Source organism: Giraffa tippelskirchi, chromosome 2 (genome assembly GCF_054371585.1).
Source record: "Giraffa tippelskirchi isolate mGirTip1 chromosome 2, T2T-mGirTip1v1.2.pri, whole genome shotgun sequence".
In the NCBI taxonomy this organism is placed as follows: domain Eukaryota; kingdom Metazoa; phylum Chordata; class Mammalia; order Artiodactyla; family Giraffidae; genus Giraffa; species Giraffa tippelskirchi.
This window is the reverse complement of record NC_137276.1, coordinates 139,683,962-139,710,267: the sequence shown is the minus strand read 5'-3', so window position 1 is coordinate 139,710,267 and position 26,306 is coordinate 139,683,962. Positions and strand designations below refer to the sequence as shown.

The following is a 26,306-nucleotide window of genomic DNA, read 5'->3' as shown; positions in this document are numbered from 1 at the left end:
GTGAATTCTTAACTACTGGACCCCCAGGGAAGTCCTCACAGCATTTCTCTTCTCTGCAGAGAAGAAGACGCTCAAAGACAGAGTAGGAGATAAAATGGACAGTCTTGAAGTGGGAAGAAAAACAGATTGAATCATTGGGACCTCTGAGAAAGAAAAGCAAAGAAAGAAGGGAAGATTGGAAGAATGTCCACCGAAGTTTCCCTGACTCTAACAAGCCAACTAACAGGATATTTCTGGGGTGAGTTTGAGGGTCAGGAGAGGAGCTGACCACCAGGAAGCCAGGCCAAGCCAAGTGTTGGATGTTTCTGTGTTTCGTCACTTAGAGTCTTATAGCTCTTGATTCAGGCTTTTGATTGAGTCTCATCCCATTGCACTGATCCATGGGTCCTGTCCAAATTCATTTAATGGCACTGAGATGATTTGAAAGAAATGACTTGGAAGCCATTTTATCTCTTATTTTGGTTCAGGCAAAGTAGTGTTATTTTAGGCTCTTGGGAAGATTCACTGCCCCTAAAATGCATGATTTTTCCCTATCCTTGGCTGTCATCTCTTCTCCTCCCTCAAAAAAGAAACTGAAGTCTATATTTTTACAGCCTATCCTTTTAGCTTATGACTTTAAGCTTGGTTAATGAAACTGCTACTTGTAAGTATTATCTACCAAAGTTTGAGTCATTGTTACTGTTTGCGTGAGGCCCTAAGGTTTACAAAATATTTTTTCATGCATTATCTAGTTAAAACCTTACCACCAGCCTTTGAAGGTAGATCTTGCTGATAGATAGCTGAAGTTGTAAGAGGCTGTCAGTCCCTAAGATAATAGAACTAGGACATGGTGGATTAAGGATTTCAACACAATTAGACTCCAAATATCATACATTTCCTCCTACTCCAGTCTACTTGTTTATAGGTGGAAAGTGATTACTGTGATACCTGGGCTCTGGAACCACATGTCAAATTGGGTTCAACTCCCAGTGCCACCACTGACAATTGAATGTTCTTAGATAAGTCACTTAGTATCAGTTACATCAATTTCTGTTTTTGTGAGCTGGTAGTGCAATACTATTTTCCACTTAATAGGGTTGTGGTGAGAATTAAATGAGTTAATCCATATATTGGATTGGCCCAAAAGTTCATTCGTAGTTTTCCGAAAGGTCAGAAGATCTTGTGGAAAAACTCAAAAGAACTTTTTGGCCAACCCAGTAAAACTCTTAGAACTGTTTCTGGCATATAGGGCATATGTAAGTAGTTCATATTATTAGGAAATCTCTACTTCCACGAGATTTTATGGTAAAATCATCTTGTTCTGTATTTATCTCATTCTGACTTTACCTCTCTCTTTGAGAGTAACAGGAGAAAAACAGCTGTTTTCCTGATATATACACTGGACTGAGCCTCTGAAACTTTCTATAGATTTCCTCCAGGCTGCGGAGGTTAACCTGTGGAATTATATACCTTCTGAGCTGGAGGTGACCCCACACAAGTAAGTCGCTTGCTCTGAGGAAGAGGCTAGAGTCCAGGGGATCTCACATCAAGATGGTGTCTGAGCTGTTTTCTGAATTCTAATCTAGCGCTCTGACTTTGAGCTACAGACCAGAGACATGGCAGCTTTTTTCCTTCCAGCTTGAAGGCAATAGGAAATAGTCACATTTGCACTGCAAAGCAGTGCACTTGATTTCAAATGGGCAATTGCCATAACAACACATGACTTTTTTCTTTTTTTAAAGGTGATTACTGAGTAGAAGCTACAGTTAAGATTTTTGAGAAAAAGAGTTATTTTAGGTGCTTTTTAAAGAAGTAGGAAAAGTATTCTATGAATTAAGGCTCAAAGCAAAAAATAGAAAATTTAATCACATTGTTTTATTTATTTACCCTCAAGGTGATCAGAGGAAGAAAATAGAAATGGAAGCTTTAACCTGACATAAAGAAAAATTTGCTCTGAGTTTGAAACAGAATTGAAATCGACATTTCTGGTCACCAGATAAGATCTTAAGGGAAGGGAAAAAAATGTTTCCCCGCCTATCATCTGAGAGAAATGTTAGCAAGCTTTAATTTATTTGAGAAACTTTTCTTAATGCCATTAAAAAACAAGGCAATGATTAGACTTTCAATCTGTGTACTTTAATGTATGGGTGATAAAAGGAACCATGTTTGTCATGCAGCTATTTCATCAAACATAAAGGAACATGTTGTTCACTTGGGAACAAAGACACTAGTTTTCTCAAATTAGGATGGGAGGCAGACATTTAAAAAGCAGAGGCATAGACTCCCAAGGAGCCTCTGAAAAATGTACAAACCTTCAAAAAAAAACTACAGGTCCCCCAGTCTGAATGTGAGGGCATCTGCCTATGTGATCTGGAAAAGAGATCCTTTCCACAGTTTCCCTCGGGAGAACACAATTTAAGTAGTAGAAAAATTATACAAAGTAAAGGCAATTATTGTTTTTCTGAGTCTTATGATGGGCTTTATTTATTTATTTTTAGTTACACCCAGACTAGCAGATCAGGGTGTGAGCAGGCCTACCCCTAACTTACGTAGGACATGGGTCACAGGGCAAATGGAGGCCTGCATACCAGGAGACTTAGCGTTCACAAGTAATAAACTGAGCTAACAAACTGCTAAACGAAATATGTTTTCTTTTCTTATCTAGACAAACCTGTTTTCTTGTCTCTAGTCCTGGAAGGGAGTTTGCTCTCTTTCATGACAGAGGCCAAATAAAAGCACTGGGACTGGTCTAGTGCCAAATTAGCCAGTATATGAATTTTCTGGAATAATCATGGTTTAAAAAAATATGCTGTTCTGTTGTCTGACCATGGATCAGGCCACAGATTGCAGTTTCTAGTTTGGTTACCTCATGCGTATGTGTGATGGTCTAGTGTTTCTTAAAGGTAGTAGGATATACATTTCTATCAGATTAATTCTTCATTGTGTGAGACTGTAATGAGCAGGAATTTTAGCATTCTTGAGTCTTTCCCATTTAGCGCCAACAGAAGAAGCTAATGATAAGTAAAAGTGTCCCAACTAGGTTTCAGGTGCCCTTTGAGAGGGTGGTACCACCCTTGATTTATAATTTCTAGTAGATTATATAGTCAATATTTCCTATCACCTGCAGTGGTTAACATTAATCAAATGTGTCCTATATATAGAACACTCTCTTGGGCTCTGGGTTGAAAATAGAGGCTTGATTCTGGTGATGTGATCTTGTTACTGGCATCACTAGAGTAGCTAAGTAAAAGGTGTAAAAATGATCACTTCTTTAATGTGTGTGGTCTTAAGTCTCTTTTGTCACAATGGCATGGAGCCTTATAATAATAAACTAGGCTTTTAAGAGCATTGATGTTTTTCTCATCTTATGTTTGATTTGTAAGAAATATGCTTGTGAGTTTTCACTACAATTGTTGAGTTAGTCTCTTGGGAAGCAGAAAATAGACCCTAAATCCATTTTAAATGATAGGTTTATTGTGAGGGTACTTTGGGGGCATAAGTAGATTGGACCAGCAGACCCATGGCTAAGCCCCATGGGACCCCAGGAATAGTTGGTTAATCAGGCCTTAGAGGGAGAGGGGGAAGGATAAGGGTTTATGGACAAGGAGGCCATAGGTGTCCAGGGTGGCCACATGGACACCTCTCCAGCAGGTGAGTTGTCAGTCCCAGCTGAGGTGTTCTGCAGTTGGAGGGCCTCAGCTCTTTGAATCTGTTATTTATCCTTCAATCAACCACCTTCCTCTTGAATGTAAATGTCCTTTAGCTTTTGTTTCCTCAGGGCACCTTTTGGGGTTTATTTTTTGACCACACTGGGTCTTCGTTGCTGTGCCCCAGCTTTCTCTAGTTTCAATGAGTGGGAGCTGCTCTTCATTATGATGCACAGGCTTCTATTAAACAGTAAAAAGAGAAAATTATCTTTTTTCTACTTTAAAGTCATTATGTATGTGTATATATATATATATTTCGGCTGCACCATGCAGTATGTAGAACCTTAGTTTCCCCACCAGGGACTCAAACCTGTGTCCTCTGCATGAAACACAGAGTCTTAACTACTGGATCACCAGGGAAGTCCCCATGATGTATACTTTGATTACAAAAGACCTGGGTGACCTTAAGCAGTTGATGTGTGGTCTGAACTTCATCAACTGCACAATAGGCCCCACATCACAAAGTACCAAGTGAGGTTCCCGTGAGATTAAACTGCAGAAATGCTTTGTATGTGTGAGCGCTGCAAATGATGCTTACTATTTTTCTACTTTAAAGATGTGCATAAAAGAAACATACATTATTCAGTAATCCATCCAGAGTCCTTTAAACTCCTCTCCCTACAATGTACTCTATCCCTCTGTGCTTCAGTTGGGCAATTTTACACAGATGGCATGAGTGCCTTCTGGAGTGACAAATCACATGGGAGCTGGAACCTTACCAACAGAATCATCTCTAGAAAGTGGAATTCAGTAGGAGGGTCTCCTGGACACAGTCCATGGGACTTTTCCAGGAGAATCTCTATATGGTGGTTTTACCTTCTTGCACCCCTGGGCACAAGGCCTGGACATGGGCTCCTGGAACAGCTCCAGGAGGATCACAGCCAGCCTAGGATGCAGTGGTGTGCCCTTAACCAGGAGGGAAACAAACATAAGCACAGAAGGACACCCCAACCCCCTGACAGATGCTCCTCTGAAAAAAAAAATAGACAAGGCGAGAAGGAGTCACTGCCAAAGGATTTTCAACACCAGTTCTGTTGCAAAATCCAATCTCATGTTTGTGATTTATAACCCTCCTGGTGTGAGGGACTCAGACTTTAATGCCTGGAAGGGAAAATGATGCTTTAGCTTGAGACCTCACTGTGCACAGTGGTCTAGGGACAAGTGGGACAACTAAAGAGCAAAGCTTGTGGATACCCTAGCTGTGTGCCAGTGTTGGTCTTGCTGCTAGGATTCTCAGCATTCCATTTCTGTTTTTTTTTTTTTTTGCTTCTGTTTGTTGGCTTTAATTTTTGGCTGCACCGTGTGGCATGCAAGATCTTAGTTCCCCAGCTAAGGACTGAACCTGTGCCCCTTGCAGTAGCAGTGCAGTTTTATCCACTAGGCCACCAGGGAAGTCCCCCAGCATTCCAGTTCTAACTGATGATTCTCAAATCAGGAATAACAAGATGTGGTTTAAAGTGCTTTATTTAAGATGGCTGTGGTCATAATCTGAATACAGTTGGCAGTGAGACATACGGGAATTTGTCTTCACAAATTTGATGGACATTCCCTGACACTTCTCCCAGTGAGAGTTAGAGTCTGTTCCCTTTATCTTTGAATCCAGCCTGCCCTGTAATTGCTTTGAGCAATAGAATATGGCAGGAGTGATGCTGTGCCAGTGCCAGGCTTAACCTTAAAAAGGACTAGCAGCTTCTATTGTGCTTTCTTATAGTCCTTGGATCTCAGGTAGCAAATATGACTCACTTGCTGGGGAATCATATGGAGAGGCCCTGAGACTACATACAATGAAGAGAAGACCCCCTGAGCCAGCCTTCCAGTTGCCTTGGTCTCACTAAGCTAGCCCAGCTGCTAGTTGAATACCACCAAGTAGCCCCAGTGGAGCAGAAGACTTGTCCAGCCAAATGCTGCTCAAATTCCTGACCTACAAAAGAAAGAGGTGTCTAAAATGGATGACGATTTAAGCCACTAAATTTAAGGTAGATTCGAAGGATTTCCTTGGCCGTTCAGTGGTTAAGATTTCGCTTTCCAATACAGAGGGTGCCAGTTTGATCCCTGATCCAGGAGCTAAGATCCCACATACCTCGGGGCCAAAAAACCAAAAAGTAAAACAGAAGCAATATTTTAACAAATTCAATAAAGACTTTATGCTACATTAAAAAAAAAATCTTTAAAAAATAAATTTAAGGTCAAGTTTAAATGTAGCAATAGATAGACAAAATATTCACAACCAGGAATGGAAGCTGGGTGGGCTTGGATCTGAGGGAAGGGTGTAAAAAAGCCAGAGACTACTGGATGAGCTGTAAGGGGACTATCCCAGTTGTGAGATGGGTATCAATGACTAGGGGGTGGGGCATCAAAAGGCCTAAAATTTCAAATAATCATACATCTACCGGGGCTTCGACAACTCAAGATCTCCGTTTAGGCAGTGACAGGTCAAGAGTGGCAGGGCCAGGGATTCTAAAATGAGCCAAGGTGAAAGTCAGGTGGTGGGGCAGCTTAGCTCTCATGCTGCTCGCAAAGCCTTCTTGAACCCCAGCTAGTCTCCCATCACATAGAGTTGCCCCGCCCCACAGTATCAGTGAGTCAGGGTTGGCTCATAGTCTCCTTTACCAGCCCCCTCAGTCAGTGTCCAGGGCAGAGGCCACAGGCAGCACCTAGGAGTACCCAGCTGTGCCCTGTCCTGTGAATCTGTTTTCACACATTGGCTCCTCTCTTGTCTGGTGACCAGCTTCAAGCTGTTACTCTGGTGCTTCTCTAATACCTGACAATGCTGCATACCTACTTGCTTCTTTGGATCAATACCTAACCATTGCAGGTTCTGTTTCTGCAGACCCCCGAGCAGGGGTTGGGACTCCACCCGCTGGGCCTGGAGTGACTCAGTCCCTGCTCCTCGGAGACTGACACTGGATATTGTGCACGTGTCCATTTCTTGATTAATCTATGACTGTCTTGAAGATAATGACTGTTGCCAGTTCATCTCTACACTCTCCACATTGGTTAGTAACAGTGATGGTGCATCGAGGCTGTTCAATACACATCATTGAATTTAATTAATTGGAATAAAAATAAGCTGAATAATACCAATTTTTTAAACCTTCTCATCTGTCAGTCTTAGAAGGCAGGAAAACAGGTTGTTTCAGTTTTTAGTTTTGAATCAGGAAGTCTTAAGAAATAAGAAGAAAATGAATCTCCTCTGAAGGAGGACTTTGCTGTACCCTGGAGGTTTTATCTTTGAGGGAGAGAGAGAAAAAGTCAGCCATTTTAGAAGGAAGGAAAGGATTCTGTGATATGACATCCCCTCCCACTTATGGACAAGCTAATACACAAGGCTAAAATTTGCGATTTTAATGATAAGGTCAGGTTTTTCAATTTTTTAATTAAAAATTAGTTTAAAATTATTACCAGAGATTTAAATTCATTTTGGAAGCTCTTTTATGTGTCCATGGACCTTGCTTTCTTCTTTTCCTAAAGCCATGCAGAGTAAAAGTTGATTAGAAACAGATTTTTAATATTCCAATAGGTTGACATCATGAAGAAGCAGTATCCTAGCAACAGGAAATGAGACTCTGGGATGAGTAGATGCAAACTGGGGATAGATACTCTAAAAGTGTTTTTCAGAGGCAATTGATAAGGTGACCAGCTCATGGACATGACCGATAATTAAATTATGTTCTTGAATAAAATATCCAGTGGGGAGAAATTTTGCACTTAATTTGGCTATGTCTTATAGCTTTATACCTTTTAGACGGCTTTTGAATGAGCTATTCTGAAGTTTGGCCATTTAAATTTTCCATAGGATTTTAGAGGATAAACCAGAATTTAATTCTGCATTTTTAGCTCAATAGGATCTGTCTGAAGCACAACTTCATTAAGGAAAATGTAGTGAGCTTTGCCAAAATAGCAAATCAAACAATAATTTTTGTGGTGTAGTTAGGAAAACTGGGCTGTAGACTTCCAATTTGTTTTAAAACACAGATCAAGCATTTACTTGATTTATTTTAACTTGACTATACGTATTAAGAAAGGTAAGTATCTTATAAACCTCTGGAATCTCTGGCATAATTTAATAAGCTATTACCACAGTCCAGCTATTGAGCTTTTTTCGTCAACCCAGTCATTTATTTTCCAGAGACTAGAAGCAATGACAACAGCTTTATTGAGATATAGTTCATATATCATGAGTCATCCTTTGAAAGTATACAAGTCAGTGATATTTAGTACATTCACAGAATTGTGCAACCTTCAACACTAATTTCAGAACATTTTCATCTCCATACGAAGAAACTCCATACTTTTTAGCAATCATTCCCTACTGTTCCCTCCAGCCAGGTCCTTACCACCCCAATCTTTCATTTCTAAGGACTTGCACATTCTGGACATTTCATATGAATGGACTCATACAATATGTGGTCTTTGTGTCTGGCTTCTTTCACTTAGTGTAGTGTTTTCCATGTTCATCCATTGAAAACACTAGCATGTATTAATATTTCATTTCTTTTTATTCCCAGATAATTTTCCATTGTATTGAAATGCAACATTTTGTTTTTCCATTCATCTGTTGATGGACATTTGGGTTGTTTCCACCTTTTGCTATTGTGAATAGTGTTTCTGAATTTTAGTGGACAAGTTTTTGTTCAAACACCTGTTTTAAATTATATTGGGTATATAACCAGGTGTGCAATTTCTAGGTCATATGCTAATTCTCTGTTTAGCCTTTGAAGAGCTGCTAAACTATTTTCCAAAGCAGCTGTACCATTTTACCATTCCCAGAGCAACGTATAAGGGTTCCAATGTCTCCGCATCTCACAAATGCTGTCTTTGGCTTAGTATAGCCATCCTAGTGTGATGTGAAGTGGTATCTTAGTGCACTGTTGATTTGCATTTACCTAATGACTAATCATGATGAGCATAATTTCAAATACTTATTGACTACTTGTAGCTCTTCTTTGGAAAAAATGTCTATTAAAATCTTTGGTGCATTTGCAGTTGATTTGTCTTTATTATTGAGTTGTAAGAGTTCTTTAAATATTCTGGGAACAAATCTTTATCAGATACATAATTTAAAAATATTTTCTTCTATGGTTTGACCCAAAAAATACTATTTTTAGAGCAATTTTAAATTCACAGCAAAATTGAGCAAAAATACAGAGTTCTCATATACGTCTTGTCCCTGTTACATGAATAGCCTTCCCCACTATCAACATCCCCAATGAATTTTTTAGCCAATCCAATACATATAGTTATGTTTATATACACAAAGAAATATATTCACACGTATATCTCCTTGGTTTATCGGCTAAGAGAGACTAGAAGCAATAACACCCCAATAGTAGTGAAGATATCTTGCACCCAGATCTCGGTTTCCAATACCATTCTCCCATAAAAGGAACCAGATCTCCTTGGAGAAAAGGCTGCTTATAAGACTGAAGGAGAAAGTACACAAGGTATTCCAGGAGCCAAAATGTTAGAAAATGCTAAAAATTAAAGCCCACGATGATGGGGGTATGTCAAAGCGACACAAGAGTCCACTGAAAGAGCTCTCAGTGGCCAAAGTTGGAAAAATCTGAGCAACAAAATCAACAAAGTAGTATTGAATTATAACCTGAAACATAAACATCTAGGGGTCCATACTGATATAAATAAATGATTGAATAAATAAATGGTGAAGAATAAGTAAATCCTTTTGCAGAAGAATCCCAAATAATTTATGTAGATATTCAACGCTTAAGTGCAGATTGTACATAAAGACTACCTTCCAGAGTGCAGATGAAGGGGATGGGTGGGGAAGAGAAATGTTATGGTGGAGAGCTCATACTACTTCAAGCCAGGTGATCAAGTGAACAATAGTGAAAGTGGTGTTGATAGTATGTACCCCATTCAGGAAAATAAAATGTCCATAGTCAGCCAGAGTCACTCTTCATAACAGTAAGGAAGACATCCTACCTCTGCCCAGAGCCTTTCCTCTTTAGATAATTTTTCACATCATTCAAGGCTCAATTGAAGTCTTGAATACTCCAGCTTAGCCAAACACTTGTCCACCTCCAGAGCCCTGTGGATGGCACTCACCTGCCTCCTGAAATGAGCTATTTCTGTGCCTGTTCTCCCATATTGTGAGTTCCTCAAGGGCTGAGATTAGTGTTAGTCATCATTATAACCTCTAAGCTAGAGCATTGTGCCTGACACATAGGTGAATGTTAATAAATATTGGTTGAACTCAACTGAACACTCATTACATTATTGAACACTTAAATATAGCACAGTAGTGGATTAAAATAGCTATTTCCAACTTAATCATCTTTTAAAAAATATTCTATCTAGCATGACTCATGTTATCTTTAAATACAAATGATGGGTGTAATTCTATGAATTCACATGATTTCTAGACTGAACTAAGCTCTAGTGGTAGGGTTTATGGCAAAACTCTTCACTGAGGGGCTAGATCACTTTGCCTTCCAAAAAATGAAGAGCATCTGGTAAGAGTTTTACTAATTCTTTTAAGCTTCATTTAGTGTCATGATGCAGAAAATTACTAAAAGCTACCCTGGGATTTTGAAGGTATAAATATGGCTCACAATGAGCCCTGTGAATTCCCTTGGAAGAAACTCTGGGAGAATGTGGCTCATTAACTGCGATAATGGATCAAAGAGAGATGATATACAAGCATTTTCATAACAAGAACTCTGAATCTGTGTAAATGGTGCATGGATTAGATGTGAGTGTAAAAACATCGGTGCACACAGTATGGGATGTTGGGAAGCTTATGAGACTAAGGTAGTATTTCTCAAATAGTTTTGGCTTGGCCTCCAGTAAGAAAATAGTTTTATATCATGGTCCTTTGCATTTATATATAAACATATGTATTATGTATAATTGAAATGAAATACTTGTCCTTATTATATGCATTCTCTTCCCTTCTAATCTATTTTACTTTAAAAAAAATGCTAATCTAACCCACTAAATTGATTTTATTCTCAGTGATGAGTCAAGTTTCACAATTATTTCTCTAAAATTTTATAAAATTTTTCAAATGTATATAAAAGTTTAAAGAACTATGTATTGTATAATGTTGTACTCATATAGCCACTATTTAGTTTCGACAATTCAAATTTAGTTTTAGACACTTAAATGCTTCACATATATATTATAATTTAGACTCCAGAAATGTACTCTTTCTTAGTTTTGGAAGCTACTAATCTGACATCAAGGCATTGGCAAGACTGGTTTCTTTTGGAGGCTCTGGGAGAGAATCTCTTTCAAGCCTCTCTCCTAGCTTCTTGTAGCATTCCTTGGCTTGTAGCTACATTACCCCAATCTCTGCCTCTGTCATCACATGGTATTCTCCCTGTCTTTTCTCTGCACCTGTGTCTACACATGGTCTCCTTGTGAAAACACCAATCACTGGATGTAAGGCTACTCTAATCCAGTGTTGAGGCAGGGGATAGATGGGCTGAGCAGCTGGAGTTTGTCCCCTGTGGACAGATAATCTAAGATGAAAATAACAGTAGGAGCATGAAAGGAGCTGAACCCTGCCCAGACAAGAGACCACATATTTTTCATTCCCAAGGTCAAGGAGACATTATTGACTACACATGAGCAGAAATGCTCCTCAGAGGTCAAAAGGGAGGGGGCGTTACCCCACAGTAAGTGAGGTCAACATACTCATAGGCCTCTTTGCTAAAATCCATCTTAGATAACAGATGTGCATGCACACATGGGAGGATACTGAGAAAAACCAAATACTGACTCAGAACCGGGCAAAGCAAGGTGACTGGCCGAAGGAAACCTGGAAGAAATGCTCCATATAAGTGATACAAACAATCATGAGGGCATGACTCTCTCTGAACCCACCCAAGTGTCTGTTCACGTGTACTGTTTTTCCTCCTAATAAACACTTTACTTGTTTTACTACTTTCCATCGCTTTATGGGAATTCATTTCTACAGAGCCAGTGGGCCAGGGTCTTGTCACCGGCAACTGCTCTTGTGACCCTGGTGGCCTCATGGCTAGTTTTCAGTGCTCTCACTGCCGCCTGACTTCAGTCTCTGGCTGGGAACTGAAATCCTGCTTCGAGCCGCTGCAGGAACCTGAGATCAGTATGACCTCATCTTAACTTGAATACATCTGCACAAACCTTTTTTTTCCAAATAAAGTCATGTTCACATGTAATGAGAGTCAGGACTTCAGCATATCTTTTGGGGGATACAATTCAACTCACGGTAACTTTTTCCCACATAGTTTATTCCATGAGATTTCAGAAGTACAGATACTTGCCCTTCCTTTTCTGTAATCGAGATCAACTATGGTCTAAACATATTAAATGGAAAATGCCAGAAACAAACAATTCATAAATGTTTAGAGTGTGTCTGTTCTGAATAGTGAGATGAGGTTTTTGTGCTGTCCTTCTTCCTCTTGCCCTGGATGTGAATCATCCCTTCGTCCAGCATATCTCACCCATTAGTCACTTAGTAGTTGGCTCAGCTGTCAGTTATCAGGTAACGCAGTGCTTCTGTTCAAGTAACCCTTCCTTTGCTTAGTGAAGCAAGTGCAAGAGTAGTGATGCTGGCAATTTGGATCTGCCAAAGAGAAGTTGAACCATGCTTACCATAAATGAAAAGGTGAAAGTTCTTGATTTAATAAGGGAAGAAAAAAAGTGACATGCTAAGGATGCTAAGATCTATGATAAGAATGAATTTTCTGTCTGTGAAATTATAGAGAAGGAGCAAGAAATTCATGCTAACTTTGCTGTTGCACCTCAAACTGCAAAAGTTACAGCCATGGTGTGTGATGAATCCTTAGTTAGGATGGAAAAAGCATTAAATTTGTACAATAAGTTATTTTGAGAAAGAGAGAGAAAGACCACATTCACATAACTTTTATTTCAGTATATTGTTATAATTTTTCTATTTTTATCATTAATTATCTTGTTAGTCTCTTATTATGTGTAATTTATAAGCTAAACTTTATCAAATGTATGTATGTATCAGAAAAAAACATAGTATATATAGGGTTCGGTACTGTCCATGGTTTCAGGTATCCCCTGGGGTTCTTGTACTGTATTCTAAGGGGAGGACTACTATACAACATTGCCTCAATGCTCAAAAGATCCCTAAGTCCCTTCCTAATTAATCCTCACAGTCACACTATCCCAAAGGCAAATCAGAGGTTTTTTTTATTTAAAACCATAGTTTAGTTTTGTCTGTTCTAGAACTTTATATAAAAGAAATCACATAGATCTGCCCAGCTTCTTTCACCCAGCAGGTTTTTGAAATTCATCCACGTTGTGTGTATGAGTAATTTGTTCCTTCTTATTGTTGAGTAATATTTTATTATGTGAATACACCACAGTTTGTTTATCCATTATCCTGTTGGTAGAGATCCAGGTTATTTCCAATTTCTGGCTATTATGAATAAAACTGTTACGAACAATCTTGAGACATATGCTTTCATTTTCCTTGGGTACTGTATTAGCTTTCTATTGCTGCCATAACAAATAACCACAAACTTAGAGATTTAAGAGAAATTCGTGCTAGTTTTGCTGTTGCACCTCAAACTGCAAAAGTTACAATACAGTGTATCATCTTACAGTTCTGCAGGTCAGAGATCTAACACAGGTCTCCTTGGACTGAAAGCAAGGTGCTGTCAGAGCTGTGTTCCCTTCTACAGTATCTAATGGAGAATGTTTCCTTACATTTTCCAGCTTCTAGAGGCATGCACCTTTCTTTGTTCACAGCCCCTTTTCCCATCTTGAAAGCCAGCAGTGTTGCATTTCTGTGACCATTCTTCTGCAATCACGCTTACATCTGATTCTAGTCATTTGCCTCCCTAAAGAGTTGACTCATTGGGAAAGACTCTGATGCTGGGAAAGATTGAGGGCAAGAGGAGAAGGGGGTGACAGAGGATGAGATAGTTGGATGGCATCACCAATTAATGGACATGAGTTTGAGCAAACTCTGGGAATTAATGAAAGACAGGGAAGGCTGGCGTGCTGCAGTTCATGGGGTCGCAAAGAGTCAGCACAACTTTGCAACTGAAAAACAATCCACTTTAAAGGATCCTGTATTTACGTTGGGGACAATGTATTTAGCAACCTTAATTTCATCTGCAACCTTAATTCTGTTTTGTATGTAGCACAGGTTCTAGGGATTAGGACCTGGACATTTTGGGGAGCATTGTACTACTTACCATAGGTACATAGTCAGGAATAGAATTGCTGATTATAAAAAAATTTTAGTGTGTATCACTTTACTAAATTTACTTTTTTGGGGGGCAGGCACAATGAGGAGCTGCACCTCATGGCTTGTGGGATCTTCGTTCCCTGACCAGAGATTGAACCCAGGCCCTCAGCAGTGAAAGCACAGAGTCCTAACCACCAGGGAATTCCATAATTATTTTTTAAAAATTATGTTTAACTTTTTAAGAAACTGCCAGAATATCTCACAAAGTGGTTGTAAAATTTTTTCATTTCTATTAACAATGTATGAGAGTCACTTACACGAACAATATATGTATTAGGATTGCATCACATCTTTGCCAATGTTTGTTGCTGTCTTTCTTATTTTAGCTGTGGATGTTATGTCCCATTGTGGTTTTAACATGCATTTCCATAATACAGCACTTTTCATTTCATTTGCTTATATGTCACTTTTATCTCTTTCTTCTGTGAAGTGTTTTTCCAAATCTTTTACCCAATTTTATTGGATTTGTCAGTTTGTTACTGAGTTGTATGGGTTATTTTCACATAATGGGTACCAATCTTCTTTCATATATATGTTCTGCTAACATTTTTTTCTCAGTCTATGGTTTGTCTCGGAGAAGGCAATGGCACCCCACTCCAGTACTCTTGCCTGGAAAATCCCATGGACGGAGGAGCCTGGTAGGCTACAGCCCATGGGGTCGCGAAGAGTCAGACACGACTGAGCGACTTCACTTTCACTTTTCACTTTCATGCACTGGAGAAGGAAATGGCAACCCACTCCAGTGTTCTTGCCTGGAGAATCCCAGGGACGAAGGAGCCTGGTGGGCTGCCGTCTGTGGGGTCGCACAGAGTCGGACACGACTAAAGCGACTTAGCAGCAGCAGCAGCATGGTTTGTCTATTTTATTAATAGTATCTTTTGATAAACAGAAATTTAAAAAAAATTAATGATTTTGCTTTCTGCATTCTTCTAAAAGCTTCATAGTTTTAACTTTGATGTTTAGATATATGACCCATTTGAATTAACTTTTGTGAATGGTGTAAGGGAGTTGTGGGAGAGGGGTTGAGGTTTCTTTCTGTATGTATGTATATCCAGTTATTCAAGACTAATTTGTTGAAAAGATTTCCTTTACTCATTGAATTGTTTTGATGGCTTTGTTCAAAATTAGATAACTCTGTAAATATGGACCTATTTCTAGATTTTCTGTTCCATTTCTCTTGCACTCTTCTCTCTATCCTCATACAAGTACTAAGTTGTTTTGATTATTGTAGCTTTATAGTGTTTCAAAGTCAAGCAGTACAAGTCTTCCAACTTTATTCTTCTTATTCCAATTTGCTTTAGATTGTCTAAGTTTTTTGTATTTCCATATAAATTTTAGGATCGGTTTATTAATTTCTACCAAAACTCCTGATGGAGTAATGACTCAGGATTTATTGAATCCATAAATCAATTTGAGGGTTAATGACATCTTGAAAATATTGAGCCTTCCAATTCACGTCAGTGGCATTTCTCCATTTATTTGTGTCTTTATTTTCTCACATTAAGTTTTTGCATATAGGTCTTGCCCCTGTTTTCTTAAATTTATTCTCAAATATCTTACGTGTTTTAAAATACTATTGCAAGTGCAATTGTTTTTAATTTTAAAATTGTTTGCTGCTATTTATTAAAAATACAATGGAATCTTTTGTCTACTGACTTTGTATCCTTGTTATGAATAAACTATTGTTATTTCTATTGTGGTTTTATAGACACTCTGGATTTTCTATATAAGCGATCATGTTGTCTGTGAATAGATATAGTTTCATCCTTTCTCTCCCAATCTTTACGGTTTTTACCTTTTTTTTATTATCTTATTTTACTGACTATGATGGCCACTACCGTATGGAACAGCAGTGGCATGAACCCACTTTTGCCTTAGTCCCAGTCTCAAGAGGGAGAGGTACACTCTCTCACCGTTAAGTACTAGCTACTGGTCTTTCTTCAGAGATTTCTTTTTTTATCATAGTGAGAGATATTCTATCTGCTAACATTTTGTATTCTATTTTTGTACCTATATTTATGACGCTGTCATTTTCTTTTCTCTTTCCCCTCCTCCTCCTTCCTTTTCCTCTCTCTCCCTTCCTTTCTTCTCTTCGATGTATTTTCCAGTTTTCAACATCAGCATGAATGCCCTCATAGAATGAGTTCAGAAGTATGTTTACCAACCCTATTTTCTGAAAGAATTTGTGACAGAGTGACATTATTTCATCTTTAAATTTTTGATAGAATTTAGCAGTGAAAAAATCTTGGCCTGGACTCTTCCTCAGAGGACCGTTTTTGGTAACACATTGAATCTCTTTAATGATTGTAGGGCTATTTAGATTTTCTGTCATTTTTGTTATGTTTTATTTTTCAAAGAATTTGTTTATTTTGTGTGATCTGTTAAATTTATTGGCATAAAATTTCATAGTATTCTATTATTATCCATTTAATGACTGTATACTTTTTAGTGATATATCTTCTTTTCATTTCCTATGCTCGTAATAAGTCTTTGCTCTCTGTCTTTTAAAAAAATTTTTTTCAGAGTGCTACCTTTGGATTTGTTAATTTTCTCTGTTTTTATTCATTGATTTCTAGTCTTGATTATCTCCTTCACTGTTAGGTTTATTTCAGGTTTACTTAACACTTTGTTTCCTAGCTTCTTGAAGTGGAAGCTTAGGGCATTTATTTCATGCTATATCTTTTTTTTTTTTTTCTAATACAGTCATTTAAAACTATGGATTTAAAAATTATTCTAAGCCCTAATTTAGCTGAATCCAAAATTTTGATATGTTGTACTTCTATTATCTTTTAGTTTGAAATATTTCCAACTTTCTCTTATAATTTGTTTATTAGTTAGTGTGTGTTAGTGTTAGTTGTTCAGTCCTGTCCGACTCTTTGTGACACCGTGGACTATAGACTGCCAGGCTCCTCTGTCCATGGGATTTTCCAGGTGAGAAAACTGGAGCGCATTGCCATTTCCTTCTCCATGGGATCTTCCCAACCCAGGGATGGAACCTGTGTCTCCTGCATTGCAGGCAGGTTCTTTTACCATCTGAACCACCAATTTATTTATTACTCATAGGTTATTTTGAAGTATATTATTAAACTTCTCAATACTTGTGAGTTTTCCAGATATCTTACGATTGTTGATTTCTAATTTAATTGCATTTTCATCAGAGAACATACTATATATGATTTAAATTATTTAAAATCTATTAACAGTTCTCTTATAACCCAATATGTGAAGATGCAACATCCCATAAAAGAAGATCTGTTTTTCTTTTGTGTGTATCTTTTTAAGAGCTTAAAACAAAACCCCAAACAGGAAAAACTTTGCTATGTGCATGCTCTCAAATGGAATTCTACACACATTTCATTAGCCAGGACAAGCCTACCACCAGTTGATTAGTGACAAGGGAAATGTCATCACCATAATTAGCTTAGTCCAATCAGGGTCTATCATCTGGAGGGTGTGAAACAAAATCTAGCTCTCCCAGTATGGAAAAGGGAGTCTAGGTATTGGTTTGGGGGAGACAACAAACATTGCCACTTCTACCAGAGAACCTCTTAGGTATTTCTAAGTTCTAGCACCAAGTCTCAAGAGCAAACAATCTAGTTACTCTTCCTTCCATCCAAGGGGGAAGCTACCACCTCCCACTCTATCCCCTGAGATTCGTGGCTTTGGGGTTCCCAGTTCCTTTTAACCCTCATGCAAATGTGTAGCTCTTTTCATTATACAGCCCTTGTCTTTATATAGGAGATTGTAGGAAACATACAATGTTAAAAATTAAACATGGACAAGTTACAAAACTTTGGAAAACTTTCACAATGTTTACTCTCATGGTCCTTGAACTATAGTTCCCAAGTCCCTTCTGAAATGATACTTAAATGCCTGTTGGATTATTGGTCTCAGCTTTCCTTCCATTCCTGAAGATACCCTGACTGAATCCACAATATCTTGCCTTTCAGACACATGGCAATGCTGAATCCTTTATTCATGAAGACCCTTCCTAGCCAGCACTTGCAGAGGCCACAGCCTTCTCTCAGGTGGGAACTAACTTGGGCAGGACCCCTTGACCAGGTAGCAGTGACATTCTCTGCAGAGCAGCCTCTTTGGGCACCTCCTGCCAGTTCACACTGGGCTTCTCCTGGTTCTGTCTAACTGCAAAGAGGAAGACTGCTCTATTTGAACCATCATTTAGGGAGTTTAATAGTTGAAATGGTCAGAAATGAATTGTTTCCTAGAATCAACACTCTCTCTGCCAGTAAGATGACATCTCTGAAATTTTGTGCTATTTCTTGGCCCATTCCTAAGGAAAAGTCTTACCTCAAAGCCCTTGAAATGGAACCTGTAAGCTCTCGATAGTCTCTAGTTTTCCAACCATACTCATAAGATGGAACACAGGCTGGATGGCTGTGAGTCTCATTCTCTCTCTCCCTGCTCCCCTGCCCCACTTTCCACCTCCTCCTCTGCAAATGAACGATACGGAGTTGAATACTTCAGAAATGGCTGTAGAAGATGAGAGCAATCATAGTTAGGATTGCATGCTCAGTCGCTTCAGTCCTGTCTGACTCTTTGCGACCCTATGGACTGTGGCCTGCCAGGCTCCTCTGTCCATGGGATTCTCCAGGCAAGAATACTGGAGTGGGTTGCCATTTTCTTCTCCAGGGGATCTTCCCTACCCAGGGATAGAACTCACATCTCCCACGGCTCCTGCAATGCAGGTGGATTCTTTACCACTGAACCACTGGAGAAGGATTAGGATTGGAGTTAGGTAAGTCAAAGAATCAAGAACCCATGTTATAAAGTAGCCAGAAGAGGGTCCAAAGGTAAAGGTAGAAACCATGTTTAAAGATCTTGGTGGCAAAAATTTTAATAAAGACTTGATATCAAGCTAGTAAGACAAAGACCGGAAACTTTGTGGTTCTTGGCAGGCAGGATATGGGAAGGAGTTTAAAAGTTTGGAGTTTAGGCAAAGTATTTAGAGAAAGTAGTCAGAGAAGTTAAAGTTGCTGGGATCAGTAATCTGGAAGGTTAGGTGATAAAGACAAAGGAACTAGCAGTCATGGGCCAGGAGTGGATCTGGCCCAGAGGTGTTGGGTGGTTTATCTTCTGACCAGACGTATAATTTCTGGTGGGCCTGGGAGGCTCTGGGTCTTCTGGTGTGCTCAGGGAGCCTGCAGGATGACTGTTTCAGCTGAACGACTTTAGCCTAGTGATTTAACCCCTCTGAACCTTTGGTTTCTTCATTTGAAACACTGATGAAAAATGCATATCTTCTGTGAAGATGAGAGAAGATAATGTGTATAAAATCACTTTGAGCCTTCAGAATGCTCTGTACATGTAAAGTATCACTGTCATGATTACTGGAGGGTACTTGAACTCTGCCTAAAATAATATTCCAGACTTTCAATGAAGAAACTACCCATATGTCCCAAAATTACTTTTTCCCCTCAGCAATATGAGACTATCTCAGACTTTTACTAGGAAAATAATGCTGGCAGCTGATCATTTTGTATTTTAGTCAGGACTCCTGGCTTCACTGACAGAAACCCAAATTTAAACTGGCTTGAGTTAGAAAGGAGGCCTGTTGAGTGCAGGAGATCAGGAAATCAGCAGATCAGGAGAGTGCAGAGTTGTAGCTAAATTCACACATGGCCCAGTTAAGAGCTCAAACAGTGTCATTTCTCTCTGCCCCTCTTCCCTTTCAGCTGGTTCCCTCTTTGCGGTCCTATTTGCCCTCATACTGCTGCCTCATCATACTGTTTCAGCCTAGCAACCTCAGCAGAAGGAGAGATCCCTTCTCTTACCCTCCATACTTTATCCAAGGGAAGACCAGGGTGCCCACCAGCAATTAGAACTAACTTCTCCCCAAGTTGTGGGTGACATGCTTACCTCTGAATAAACCAAAGGTGTATTCACCATGAAGCCAATGCAGCTAAATTGTAAAATTTACCAAAGCAAATATTTTAATCTTCTCTCTTTCTATTCTGAGTCCCCCTTCATCACACTTTCCTTGTGCCCAGCAATGTCAAGTAGCCATAGGCATTTGTCTTGGGACAGTTGAATTGAGTATACATTTGGTTTGGCTTCTATGGGATGTATTTACATGCTTTTCCATGACTTCCGTATATGGTTTAGATAGTTCTAGCCCTTCTGATATAGAAATAGCTCCAGAAATACTCCTATAGGACTTTGGCCCAACTTACCTGACATCTTGACATGAAGATACAGTGTCAGAAATAATATATGTCCAATTGGTACCCAGTACTTGGAAATAGATAGCAGAGAAAACACATGGCTTGAAATATACAGAGCCAGAAGCTAGTTTGTAGAAATTCTTCCAAACATCAGATGTGTAAAGCTATAAGTGAAGGAATTCATTCTCCTTAACACTTGGTCAGATTAGCAGTTCTCTCCTATCAAGAATATATTTGATAAAACAGCAGGTACACTTATAAATGCATCATACATTTTTTCTTTTGATAGAAATCACATAAAATTGAATTTATTAGAACTCCTGAATTTGTAGCCTACGCCTGTGTATTTTTAGAATTTGTAATTTGTTTTTAATTTCTCTTCTCTTTATTTAGCACTTTCTATGTGCCAAGTGCTTCTATGGTCACGGGGGATATACAAGTAAACACGGCAGACTCTCATGGAGCTTTCTACAGTTAATTGTCAGATCTCCACCAGGAAAATAAGAAGGTCTCCAGCTGATGTCTCTGTGGACCTTAGGGCAAAAACTGTAGCTACCACTTCATGATATACTTGGACAGAATTTTTTTTTTTTTTTTAATAACAAACCACTTCAAGTAGCCCAGGAACCCTGGAAGACAGACAAAAACAAAAGAGAGCCATACTAATCTCTATTAACAAAACAGAATGAAACAAAACAACAAAAGCAAGATTGCAGTAACAGCAGAGACCAATTTTCTGTGATTATTTGAGGTTGGATCTTGAAATGAATGTTATATTGAATTCTTAGAATTTTATTTTGGCTATTTATATCTTAATAGGATCTATATAATAATGGTCAGGAAATGCATAAACTGCAAAATGCTACTTTTCTGCACATAGAAGGCCATTCAATAGGGTGAACAGGTAGTATTATGATAGTATTTTAAAAGGAGATCAGCCTAGAATTTGCCTCTCAGATTAAAAGGCACAAGTTTATAAAATGTTCCCTATCATCATGTACAGCAACACAGAAAATAACAGAGTAAAACTCAAAAAGACAGGGCAGAGATATGTCATGCCATTTAAAAGAGAGACAAAACATCTTTCCAGATAATAAACAACTTCGACTGGTATATTGCAAAATGAATGAAGGAAGAAAAAATCTTAAATTCCAGCAGGCCATGAAGACTTGAAGAATGAACTTTAAAAATCACTGCTGCCAAGAGATTTGTGAATTCTCGAAAACAGCATTAAAATCTCTGCTGTAAGGAAGCAGCCATTTCAAATTCAGATGGTGAGAGTGGTGAATGCTTTCAGAAAGAATCTACAGATTGGCAGTAAGTGAAAAAGAGATATTTTCCTTGGTCATCCAGGACTAAAGGTTTCAGAAATTCCTAGTTCAAGAGGATTGAAGGGTTGGAAGTTATTACTATGTCAGTGCTATTTATTATTTGTTTTATGTACACATACAGAGATAGATAGGGATATGAATTTGGGTGTGGATACAGATAGGAATATAGATATAGAAATTATATACATACACACATGCACACATACACATTCTGGAAGGGCTGTTAGATATTTGGTCTTATATTTTTGTTTTAATTTTTACACACATACACATGCCCACACATATACACTAATGCTTTAGTAATCAGAATAGTAAAGTATATTTAGCTTTCATCCCATGGAGTAAGTTTAGTTAATTTTACTTAACCTCTTCGCTGTCATTACAAAGTGCCAGGTGTCATACTTCCAGTAAACTGAAGACTTTGAGGTCAGACCTGGGTTTAAACCCTGATTCTTCCGTTTCCCGGATATGAGACCACAAGAAAATGGGTTAGGCCTCCAGCTGGTAAAATGAGGAGAATAAAACTGATGCCCACATCATCTATAAGGACTAAATTACATAAAATATATAAAGCACCTGTATCCAGGTATTTGCCTTATACTGCAAAGCAAAACTTCCTGTTCAAATTTCCCCCAACAGGTATTTGTCTACCATGTTTAATCTACCATCTTCTGTGTTAGTTTTGCCCACCCTCAGGAGCTGAGCAGGGGGTGGCGCTGACATTAGACTGTGCCCTCTGGGACCAGGGTGGCTGTTGCAATGGTGCCAGCCTCAGCATCCTTGGCCTTGCCCTCAAAGTCATTCTTCCTTCATTCCATCTCATTTCTGTGCCTTTCAGTCCAAGTTTTCAGTGTTTCTGTTCATAAAGAATTCTCAGAAAACATGTTGGTCTCTTATGCAGTTCTTGGGGGTCCAAGACATCAGACAAGAAGAACCTCCACAGACCTTTCATGGATAACTGCCTCTCTATTCCTAACTTCTCTGAGATGGTTGGTTGGATCCATGGGTCACCTCTTTAGAAAATGGCTGAGGTGGTTGTTGGATCCGGGTGAAGTTCTTTAGAAAATGGCTGTCCAGACACACCCTTGGCTCTGTTTCCAGAGCAGGCCATCTGGATAGACTGAGAATTTTCTAGATCACTAAACACTGGTTTGTTTTTACTTAGCAGTTCCTTCTCCTATTTATTTCTCTCCTCTTGTGTTTTACTGTAAGCAACAAGGAGAAAGCAGGCTGCGTCTTCAACACTTTGCTTGGAAATTTCCTCAGCTGAATATCCAAGATCATTGCTTATAAGTTCTCCTTCTATCCAATAGAACATAACTCAGCAAAGTCCTCTGCCACTTTGTAACAAGGATCACCCTTCCCCCAGTTTCCAAGAACATGTTCCTCATTCCCATCTGTGACCTCTGTTATGGACTAAATGTGCATGTTCCCTTCCCTCTCCCAAATTATGTTGAAGCTCTGCCTCCCAGTGTGATGGTACTTAGAGACGGGGCCTTGGGAATCAACTAGGTTTAGATGAGGTCATGAGGGTGGGACCTCCATGATGGGAGGAGAGTCTTTATAAGAAGAAGAGAGACTAGAGCTCTTGTGTGAGTGCAGTGAGAAGGCAGTCATCTTTCAGTCATAGAGAGACCCCCTCACCAGGAACCAAATCTGTCCATACCTTAGCCTTGAACTTCCCAGTCTCCAGAACTGTAAGAAATAAATGTCTGTTGTTTAAGCCACCTAGTTCATGGCATTTTGTTATCAGAGGCCAAGCTAAGACGTCATGAAAAGCACCTTGAACACTCATATTTCTTGCAATATCCTGTTCATGATGGTATATGTATTCTCTGAGACAATAGGAGGTTTCTCTATAGCTCTCCTCTTTTCTTTGTGAGTCTCCTTTAATACCCATATTTCTACCAGTGATCTTTTCAGGCCAATCTAGGTTTCTTTCTATCATTACCCTAAGATTCTTCTAGTCTCCACCCATTACCCAATTCCAAAGCTACTTTCACATTTTCAGGTGCTTGTTACAGCGGCACCTCACTTATAGGTACCAAAATGTATATTAGTTTTTTAAAGCTGCCACAACACACTGGGCGGCTTAAACAACAGAAGTTTATTATTTCACAGTTCTAGAGGCTAGAACTTTGAAATCAAGGTGCTAGCAGGGATGGTTCCTCCTGGGGACTATGAAAAAGTGATCTATTCCAGGTTTTGTTCTTTCACTTGTAGAGTACTGTCTACGTCCTGTGTCTCTTCATGTAGCTTTCTCCTTGTCTGCATGTTTGTGTCCAGATTTCCCTTCTGATAAGGACACTAGTCATGCCGGATTAGGTTCTCACCCTATTCCAGCATGACCTCATCTTATCTTAACAAATCACTGCAATGACCCTACCTCCAAATAAGGTCACATTCTGAGGGTCATAGGACTTCAACATATGAATTATGAGGGCATGCAGTTTGACCTACAATCCCTGTTTCATTCTAGTACCAGCTGATTGGGCCAGGATTACAATTTACAGTTGGCCAAATTGGTCTAGAACGTTGCTTATACTGGAAATTTCATTCTTGGGTATTTGGCTTGAGAGATAATCTATCTAGAGATAATCAGGCAGTTTGCAGGAAGAGCTGAACATAAAAGAAACACAGAGAGAGTCCCTGAGGTAGCAGGGGTCCCTGAGCAAGCCAGTTACATGAGGGCAGCCACTCTGATTTTAGAATAAGTTGAGTTCTCTGGTTAGAATAAGAATATAGGGCAGAGAGATGCCGTTCATGGGGACTCAATAATCCAGACAATGAGAAGAGCAGGAAGAGAGAGCAGTGGAACTCTGGGAAGGTGGAGGACTGGAGAAAAAATGAATGAGACCTTTCTGCTGAGATCCCCAAGGACAGCTAGGATGTGGGTCCAAGCTTCATGAGACCAGGTCTTGCTGTGGCTCTTGGAGTCCTGTTCGGCCTCTGCCTCCATCTGAATTCCTGCCTGCCTTCCTCCCCACCCCACAAAAACCTAAAACTAAAAAACAAAAACCACCTGAGCCAGCTCATGTCTACTTCTAAAAGCCCAACTAAACTAGCACCCAGTTAAGGCATGGCACAAAGCTGGTCCTCAGCAGCGCAGTTTCCATTCTTCTCCATCAGCTAATAATTGGGTCAAGATTCTGGGGCACAAAGATAGTAGGCTAATTGAGCCATAGACCTTCCTGAATTACTGGTGCCTGAACCTCTTTTGCTTCTATATGGGTTTTAATGAGTTAAGACATCGTTAGAATTTAACTTCTTTTAGTAACAATCCTTCTGATTGTACAAACCTTGGTGCAAGCTTTACAGACCATCACATTTCAACAACCCTCATTTTTCTGTTTATGAACAGAGAAGAGGAGGTCATCGCAGAGCAGCAGCTTTCCTTCCCTTTAGTTTGAACTGCAAAGGTGGGAGAGGAAACTAATGAGAGAAAGGAGATGGCTGACTGTTGCTAAGCAACTTTTGTTGGCAAGATATACGAAAACAAGACTCAGAGAACCTCTAATTGGGCAAATATCTTAGAGAATATTTATAATTCCTGAGAGATTTGTTTTCAGACCATTCCTTTTATAATTGAAGCACTTAATCACTTATTTTAGAGATGGCTGTCATAATTACATAAAATTTTATCACTTAAAGCTAATTTTGGAGTGTCACTGATTGAGTTCCAAATATTTGAAAGAGATGCTTTACATATCTTTAATTTAAATAAGCTTCAGAGTGTATATAGTGTACACATGAATACCATGGCTCTCCATATCTGTAGCCAAATAAAGCATCTCCCTGGAGCTAGAATAACCCTGGAAGTGGAACCATGGCACCTAAGCTAACTATTTACATAATTATGGTCTCTGACTACTATAATGGCTCAGACTGTAAAGAATATGCCTGCAATTCCGGAGACCCAGATTCAGTCCCTGGGTCAGGAAGATGCCCTGGAGAAGGGAATGGCAACCCAGTCCAGTATTCTTGCCTGGAGAATCCCATGGACAGAGGACCCTGGCAGGCTACAGTCCATGGAATCACAAAAAGTCAGACACTACTGAATGACAACACTTTCATGGTCTCTGAGCAATTCATCCTGATTTGCCCAGAGTTTTCCAATTTTGGTAGTGAAAGTTTTACATCCCAGAAACTCCTTTAGTCCTAGGCATACCCTGGTGGCTGGCCAGCCTCTCTCTGATTTTATTATTTTACTAGAGATGGTTGGATCACATTTAGGCTGGACACTGGGGCTAGAGTGGTCTTGGAAGATGTTTTCTGGGCACAGATGAACTTCATATCTGGGTGTTCCCCTAGGCAGCTGGCTGGTTGGGGCTTGATGGGGCATTAATCAGCTTAGTAGACTTCCAAGAGAAGGGAGTTTGGTAGAATCTATTGGAATTCCTTGGCAGTAAAGGGAGAGTAACCTGTTTCTCCTCCATTTCAGTTTTTAAAATATGTTCTTGGCCCATATTCTAATATTTCAACTTCTTTTAGACCCCCGAGATGGTCTAAAGATGTAACAAGTTCCCATCAGTGAAAGTGAAAGTCTCTCAGTCATGTTCGACTCTTTGAAACCTACCATTATACAAAGTGATTCCAAGTGGCATGGATGTAATGGGGGTTCAGCATGAAGGAGAGGCAACAGTAGAGTGTGTGTGATGTGGAAGAGAAAGCCACTGGGATGTTCTTGTATAGTTCCCAGGGAAGGGCAAATATTCCCTCTATGGGGCAGTTACATTCTTTCACACAAATATGAAGAATTCTGCAAAACCACCTTGGCCTCTGATGACATGCACAGTAAATTGACCATTTATCTACCTATTCCTGAGAGTCCTGGTATATAGTTTAGTTGGCTATGTGACCAACTGACCTGTGT

General features: G+C 39.3%; 1 long non-coding RNA gene across 1 annotated transcript; it reads left to right on the top strand.

Annotated features, from left to right (window-relative positions):
* LOC145538590 (uncharacterized) lies at window positions 1-22,316 on the top strand. The gene is made up of 4 exons (XR_014077065.1): window positions 1-238; window positions 17,871-17,948; window positions 18,571-18,676; window positions 20,496-22,316. It is a non-coding gene; the product is annotated as an uncharacterized LOC145538590 (long non-coding RNA).
* The last annotated feature ends 3,990 nt before the right edge of the window (window positions 22,317-26,306 follow it).